This window comes from Hyla sarda, chromosome 7, assembly GCF_029499605.1.
Source record: "Hyla sarda isolate aHylSar1 chromosome 7, aHylSar1.hap1, whole genome shotgun sequence".
In the NCBI taxonomy this organism is placed as follows: domain Eukaryota; kingdom Metazoa; phylum Chordata; class Amphibia; order Anura; family Hylidae; genus Hyla; species Hyla sarda.
This window is the reverse complement of record NC_079195.1, coordinates 131,651,108-131,658,332: the sequence shown is the minus strand read 5'-3', so window position 1 is coordinate 131,658,332 and position 7,225 is coordinate 131,651,108. Positions and strand designations below refer to the sequence as shown.

Genomic DNA, 7,225 nt, shown 5'->3' with positions numbered 1-7,225 from the left:
TTTTTTTTACACTTCATACTTTTATTGAAGAACTTTACATTTAATTTTTTACACTTTTTACAGATTATACTATGCTGCAATACATTTGTACTGCAGCACAGTGTAAACCTGGCTGGATCTCACAGGCTTCCGCCGTAGCAGGCATACAGGAGGTCATGATCTGACCTGCTGCTGCCATAGCAACCAACGGCGACCCGCGAACAGGGGAGAGCAGGGGGAGAGCGTTCCCGCTGTCAACACCATAGATGCCGTGATCAGGATTGATGACGGCGGCTATGGGGGTTAATGCTGCCGGGACCGGCGCGATCGCGGCTCTGGCAGCTGCGGCAGGATTCCGGCTGTGATTAACAGCTGGGTCCCGTCGTCGATCTCCTGCACTGCCCGTGGCAGTGCCGGAGATCGCTAGGACGTATGCATACGTCCAAATGCGCGAACATGTCGGATGATTGGACGTATTCATATGTCCTATAGCGGGAAGGGGTTAACTGAGTTTTGTCTGTAATATAGAACTGTTGTATATTTTCTCTCCTTTAAATGTTGTAGCTATTCCACGGTGGCAGCCATATTTGATGATTTGTGGTCACCTTGTTTGAATACACAGACAGACTAGAGACTGAATTTTCATCTGGTACACCTCAAAAAGGTAAAACTACATTTTTGCATAAGAGTACAGGAAAAAGCAAGCATTCAAAAAAGTGCCATAAAAAATTCAGTTTTTATTTTAAAATATGACAAAGCAGACGTCACCAAATAACAAGTTCTTGAGACGTTTCAGGAGTGGAGGGCTGAGGAGTTGGCTTTCCAAAAACTTCAAGAACTTGTTCTTTTTTGTTTGTTTTATGTATTCTTAAAATGGATCTGAAATGTAAAGGACTTCTGTTTGAATGCTAGATTTTTCCTGTTCCCTTGTAAAGCCCATAAGAAGCACAACAGAGAGTGAGCCGACACTATTTGTATTAAGCTAGAATTTTTGTTACAATTTTTGTTGCCTGTTGTCAAATTGCTTTGTTCTTTTTATTTTCGGATCCTATATCACTAATAATATTTTACTTGGCTTCCAGCTGTCCTATCTAGTTCTTGTTATGCATCTATAATTCCTGTTTTTGACTTGCTTACTTAGGTTTCTAACAGCAGTAATTCTGTGATGGTAGACATAGATTTTTTACATTGATGTATCGCTACATTTGTTCTTTTTTTAAAGACTGTAGTAAAAAGGATTGTCCACCAAAGCAAAAATAGTCAATAAAGTATCTATTGTTGAAAACAAATCCTTTCCCTAATTGGAATTGTAAATATATATATATATATATATATATATATATATATATATATATACTATTTACATTGATGTCCATTGCTATTTTCAGTGTCTCTATCCAGTGAATGAACAGTGAGAGCTTACAGTATATGTGTAGCAATATCAAGAGAGCACCTATTGATGCAAATATCCAACAAGTTCTCTCTCTCAGTGTTGAGACTAGAATCAGGGGGCTCCTGGTTGAACTCCCAGAAGAATGTGACTAGATGCCAACCAGCCCGCACCTCAACAAACTGATATACAGAACATGCAGGGACTAATGCCAACTTTCTGCATTGAGGAAACCAGGAGGGTGGGAGATATTATAGCGCCAATGATGTGGCAGGCAAGGAATGGCCAATAAAGCCTAGACACAAACACCGACATATGAGGCTTGTAGTAGAGCGCTTCTTTTGTTCTATTATATGTGTCTCTGAATCCCATTTACTATAGATGGCATGTGAGTTCAACAAACTACCTAAAAAAATATAAACACCTTTCTTAATATAACTTATATGTTTATATTTTCTGAGCAAAAGCTGCTGTGGGACAACGACTTTATCTATTAAAATCAATTGGCACACAAATGTCATCTCATAGACAATTTCTTCTAAATTGTATGTAAAAAAAAAAATGGTAAAGCTTCATAATGCCAACAGAGCAGAACTGAAGGAAAATGTAAATCATCAAGACCAAGCTATTGTGTCAGTTAAACATTATTTGGCTGACAATTCATACAAGACATCTTTGCTATCCTATAGAGATCATGTCAAGCACTATAAAACGTGGATGAGATCGGTAGAGATGAGAGGATATAGCATGCCACTATGGTTTAATCTCCTAATGTTTCCCAGCTGAAAATCAGAATATCTTTTCCTGTCCATATATATTTTAACCATGGATGTTCTCCTCATTAATCAAAATAATGTTGCTACATTTACCAATAATGCATCATGTCACTCAGGATTAGTCCCTCTTTCATTGTCCCCTGCTTTACTAATCCAGATTTGAATCCATTGAGTTACCCATTTTATAAAAGAAGGATTACCTAAATACATATGTATGTGGGTAAATAATAATTCACCAAGCAAGAGCAGATTACAGAATATAAGAGGTCAGGACAAAGCCAAATAGGGGTTAGGTTAATATCACTGTCCCACTGTTTTACTGAATCCAGAAGCTTTAGTGCGCTTCAGTAACAAATATAGATGTGGGCTTTAGACGCCCTTTTATATAACACATTTTATATAAATAAATAAATATATATTTATATAGAATTACAAATTCTATTTAACAAACATTGTGAACTGCTTTCATACCTTTAAATGGGCACTGTCACCAACCTTTTTTTTTTATATATGTTGTAGTACTTACAACATATCTCTAATATAGATTCATTTTTTTTTTTTTTTATTAAAAGAGTGTATTTTACATTTGGAAACCGGCCACTGGAGGTCTCCCACAGCAATTGGTCCTAATTCAGTCAGCCTGCGCTCGCTCCCTACCTGTCAATTAGACTGGCGGGAGCGAGCGCTGTGAACACCAGGTCTGCTGTCCTTGGCTGCCTGGCCTCGTAGCTGCTTCATTGGCTGTCTGCCCCTGGCATGTACAGTCTGGAGGCAGCGCTGATGCTCCAGGACTGTACATGTCCTGTACGGGTGAGGTCTTATTTCACTTGCCCGTACTTTGTTGCAGTCTGGGGTCTCAGCGGTGAGCATGACAGGTGGGCGATGCTCCTATACTCCTCTTCCCTGGACAACACTACACTGCTAAACAGGGAGGAGGAGACCCCGGAGCAGCCTGCTGTGCTATTGGTTGCTCATCTATGCGCGCTCCTGACAGGAGAGCTGCATAGATGAGGTGAGGGTGGAAGTCGACGCCCAGCAGGCGTCAGGTAAACATAGGCAGAAGATGAGCCATTTGTAAGGTAGAACATTTTTTTTTAAAGGCAGGGAGGGGGTTGGGGATAGATTATCAATAGGTAGGGACAGGAAAAAAATACAGATGGTGGGAGCTACTCTTTAAAACAAAACATATGCATTTAGAATAATGACATATTTTTTTAAGCGGACTCCTATACTTTGTATGGCAGTTCTCAGATGGCATTTTCTTATAGTGGTTAAGTTAGTTGTAGTAAAAGTTTGTGTTTCTATGCACAGATCTAATGGTAGGGTTGTGCTTTTACACAGTAGTTAGGCTGAACAAGCAATGTTGTAAAGAATAGAGCTGTCTAAGCATCTGATGAGACAGGAGGAGGATTTAGGAATACCACAGACTACTTTGGGTACATACGTTTTAAACAGAGACATGAGATAACTGTGAATCAAGCTATTGTTACACCAATTCTAATATAAACATGCCCATCTGGGTCAAACAAAAAATACGTTGTCATTTCTATTTAGGAATTTTATACATGGAAGAAAAAGATAACCCTGCTGTTCTGAGTGGGAAGAGGGAGAAAGTGAGTTTGTTCTTACCCAGCGACCTACTTAACGGGGGACCTACTTTCTTGGAGACATATGTGCTTGTGGGTAATCTACCTACTAGGGTGGGGCCTACCTAACGGTTGGTAGGCCTACCTACCAATTAGAAGGATGTACTTTTTTTTACTGGGGGGACCAGGACCTATATACCTACTTCCTTCTGGGGGGACTTGTAGTCAATGGCTATAATTGTACTGTCATCACTTTTACACTCTGCAGAGCTAATATTTATTACAATATGGTCACTGTATGGTGGTAATATTGGTCTTCATGTAATAATTTAACAGTATGATGGTTTAATTCAGATAATGGTAATGATTCTACTGTGGCAGTATTAATTAAGCCTTATTGGTGTTATTGGTTATATTGGTCTTTGTATAGTGACTGTGCCTATAGTATATAGTTTGTGACTGTATGTGTTGTTAGTATTTTTAGATGTGGGGCCCCACTTTTATTTAGAATTCTCATTCCCATATCTTACCTCTGCATTCACATCACAGGCAATTTTATTAATGACTCAAGGTCACAGTTACAACAGCTGCTTAGCATTCCTACTATATAAGAACATTGAAGAGATTGTACTCTATCCATCATGCGAAAGCTGCACATGCACTATAACAACCAATCAATAACATTATACTTACAGAGTCCTGGGTTAAATGTTGTGCAGTAAAAACAATAAATTACTCCTTTTACTATTCTGTGAAGAATCCTATATATCAATTACAGGTTACAGAACCGATTAAGAAAAAGAAACACAAAACCTTTATTTTACATATCCAATAACACTTTTAATGTTTCCTGTTTAATGTTCAGATTGAATAGTGATAGGTTTATTAGCTTGTGACTGCTTTTCATGGGAAGTTGTTAAATAAACTTAGTATCAAATCAATGTCCCAGTCCTAAAGTCCCAATGGGAGCGGAAGGGTTCACACATGAAATATATGGCATGTAAGATCCTTGGGCTGCTCAACTGTGAGGTTCTGTAAATCTGGAGGGATTATAAATGCATTGCCTAAAATGTCAAATAGTGATCAAATTTCCTACGAGTCCTTCCAAATGTCCAGATTAACGTAGCGCTCAGTGACTAATTAAAATCCTGTCTCATATTTTAGCAGCAATTTCATTCTGGGAATTTCTTTGAAGTCCAGATAGGCCACTTAATATTTTGCTGCTGGGTGGGATGTATAACTTCCACAGTTAAAATGACTATGTATTTCCTTCTGGTTCAATAAGCATCAGTCTCCTTTGGAACATTGTAGCAGGTCATGCTTCCCATTAATATGTAACCAGCAAAATTTTTTCTAAAATTCCCATGGCATGGAGCACCCTTTCAAGCTAATTCCTTGTGCTAAGAGATTGATACGAGCTGTGCTTGTCACATTACTCGCTTCCTTTTCATGTTTTCATTAGTCTTTCCTTAACAGTGGATAAAGTCAGGAGTGAGGAAATTAATTAGCAGTTGTCTAGTTCACCAGTCGTCAGCTTTCAGTTAATCAGAATTGTTGAAAACTACAATAGGTGTTAGAGAAGGCCCGAGCGTCTAATATTGGGGAAAGTATGCAAAGCATTTGTAATGCTGAGGAGAACTGTAGTATTCAATAACATCTACACATGTCACCCCTTCATTGTTTTCCAAAACAGTTCAGGCCATGAGTAGCCCAAAATAGTAGCCCAAAGTGCCCATATTATAATCTACCACTGCAGTATAATCTACCACTGCTCATCACAAAGTAATTCTGCCTCCAGTAAGTCATCCCTGCTTTCTATTTATAGAGCTTGCGCGCACCTACAATAAAATTGTAGTAAAAAGTCATGCATTGTCTGCAAGCCATACTCTGGTTCCAGCTGTCCCGTGCTCTGTGCAGGACCATGAGACCTTTATATGTTACAGATACACTGAGGAGCTACAAATCCCCAAGCATGTAGGACAACCTTCACCTGCCATTATTTCAGGGGTTTGCTCTAGGTTATGAATTTATTTATTTGTCTGGTTTAAATTCACTTAAGGGTATGTTCACACTGCAGAATCTCCACTCACTGAATTCTGCAAGTGGAGATTCCATCTGACGTCCGGCACTGAAAATACTTTGGCGGTAGGACCGTGCGTCACTGCGCTGTCACCACTGATGGCTATGCAGTGCTCGTGGACTTCCGCAGAAAGAATGAACATGTTTTTCTTTGCACGTAACTATTTCAAAGGCGAACAATACCACGATTTTAGGTCCTTTTCACAAAACCGGATATAGGGCAAAGATGAGCTGATTGGAGTCACTAGCTGACTCTGGTCAGCTCATTCAAATGAATGAGATACAGGCCATGTCCGGCTGGGATACGTGAGTGCCTGCTGCAGTCACGGTTGACCTTCCGGAAATTTCTTCCATCTGCACAATGGATCTTTGAAGCTCAACCAGAGACCCTTCTTTCACGATTACTTTGTTAGAAGGTCCTTGGTGGGGTTATATAAAAGCACAAGGCCTCAACCTATCAAAATGTGAAAGTGTCTGGGCTTGGTTTAGCAGCACATTTACTACAACTGGAACAATACAGAGAAGATTAGCATGGCCCCTGTGCAAATGAAATTTGTGAGAATAACCAGAGCACAGTACATGGTTCCAGTAATCCATGTCCTGTCTGCTTGCCTTTAGTAACCTGTTTGCAGACTTTATTGTGCATCGTCTTTAAAGAGGCTTGCACTCCAATTTGATGCATTGTGCAACTATAGTCTGAACACTGATCTTAAACCTCTGCATTGATGCTGGCAGCTTTCATTAGTCTATTTACCAAAGACAACTTCTAGATATGACACTGAGCACGTGCACTCAACTGTTTTGGTTGACCATGGCAAGGCCTTTTCTGAGTGGAGCCTGTCCTGTGGAACTGCTGCGTGGTCTTGCTCACCATGATGCCATTCAGCTTCAGGGTCTTGGCAATCTTCTTTATGTAGAGTAACAATTATTTTTTTTCAGACCCTCAGAGAGTCCTTTGCCTTGAGGTTCTGAACTCCCAGCGACCAGTATTAAGGTAAAGGCGGTAACACTTGCTCTCCATTCACACCTAAAACCTTGTAACACTAATTAGTCATATGACACTGGGGGCTGAGAATCATGAATTGGGCCCAATTTAGACCTTTCCACTTAGGGGTGTACTCACATTTTTGCCAGTGTTTAGACATTAATGGCTTTGTGTTGAGTTTTTTGAGGGGACACAGCATTAAACATCGTTCTACAGCCTGTACACCCACTACTTTACAATTTATAGTATAATTTATTAGTGTTGTCACATGAAAAGATGTCGTCAAATATTTACAAAAATCTGAAGGATGTACTCACTTATGTGGTGTCCAAATAAGAAACTGCAGCTTAAGAAACATTGAGAATCAATGCATGCTGAGTGGTACAAATTGTAGATCATAGCATATTCCTGCCAGGTGTATTGTTTTCCT

The 7,225-nt window shown here is 39.6% G+C and overlaps 1 non-coding gene across 1 annotated transcript; it reads left to right on the top strand.

Annotated features, from left to right (window-relative positions):
- Window positions 1–6,286: 6,286 nt before the first annotated feature.
- Window positions 6,287–6,391, top strand: LOC130283658 (U6 spliceosomal RNA). Its single transcript, XR_008846778.1, has one exon. It is a non-coding gene; the product is annotated as a U6 spliceosomal RNA (small nuclear RNA).
- The last annotated feature ends 834 nt before the right edge of the window (window positions 6,392–7,225 follow it).